The following is a 1,226-nucleotide window of genomic DNA, read 5'->3' on the forward strand; positions in this document are numbered from 1 at the left end:
TTATGTCCTGTAGCAAAATTTTCTTATGTAGAACACAAAAAGTACTAACCATAATGGGAAAACTATAATTGGATTACATTAAAGTTAAGAACTCTGCTCATCAAAAGTTATCACCGAGTGGGAAAAGATATTTTAGACACATATTCTAAAATGACTTAAATGAAGAATATATAACTCTTAAAATCAGTTAGCCCTCTCTGTGCTACCCAGAGAGAGGTCCATATAGTGTTGTTCTGGATTCCCAACGTAACTGAAAGAGAAACTTCCACAATGTCCGGAGCCCTTGATGTCCTGCAAATGAGGGAGAAGGATGTCCTCAAATTCCTTGGGGTAGGAACCCACCTAAGTGGCAACAACCTCGACTTCCAAATGAAACAGTACATCTACAAAAGGCAAAGTGATGGCATCTACACCATAAATCTGAAGAGGACCTGGGAGAAGCCTCTGCTGGTGGCTTGTGCTGTTGTTGCCACTGAAAACCCGGCTGATGTCAGTGTCATATCCTCCAGGCTGTGTGGAAGTTTGCTGCTGCCACTGGAGCGTCTCCTGTTGCTGCCACTTCACTCCCAGAACTTCACTAATCAGATCCAGGCAGCCTTGGGGGAGCCACGTCTGCTGGTCATTACAGACCACAGGGCTGACCACTAGCATCTCACAGAGGTGTCTTACGTTAACCTGCTTACCATTGCTCTGTGTAACACTGACTCTCCGCTGCATTATGTGGACATCGCCATTCCACACAACAAGGAAGCTCATTTAGTGGGTCTGATGTGGTAGATGCTAGCCTGGGAAATTTTGCACATGGGTGGCACCATTTTCTGTGAACACTCATGGGAGGTCGTGCCTGATTTCTGCTTCCACAGAGATCCTGAAGAGAGTGAAAAGGAAGAGAAGGCTGCTGCTGAAAGGGCAGTGACCAGGCAGAAATTTCAGGGTGAATGCTCTAGCTCCTGAGTTCACTGCTACCCAACCAGAGGTCTGCATGGCAGTGAAGGCATGCAAGTGCCCTCTGGGCCTACCCAGCAGGCCCCTGCTGAAGACTGGAGTGCTCAGCCTGCCAGGGAAGACTGGTCTGCAGCTCCCACTGCTCAGACCACTGAATGAGTAGGAGCAACCACTGATCGGTTTTAAGCTGTACTTCCACAGGCTCACAAGGTGGAAATAAGGTTGATGGAAAATAAACATCAGTTTCTAAAGAAAAAAAATCAGTTAAAAGAGAACAGATA

General features: G+C 46.5%; 1 pseudogene; it reads left to right on the forward strand.

Moving 5' to 3' along the window:
* Positions 1-270: 270 nt before the first annotated feature.
* Positions 271-1,131, forward strand: LOC105823001 (annotated as a pseudogene).
* Positions 1,132-1,226: the final 95 nt, after the last annotated feature.

This window comes from Propithecus coquereli, unplaced genomic scaffold (genome assembly GCF_000956105.1).
Source record: "Propithecus coquereli isolate 6110/MARCELLA unplaced genomic scaffold, Pcoq_1.0 Scaffold650, whole genome shotgun sequence".
Taxonomy (NCBI): domain Eukaryota; kingdom Metazoa; phylum Chordata; class Mammalia; order Primates; family Indriidae; genus Propithecus; species Propithecus coquereli.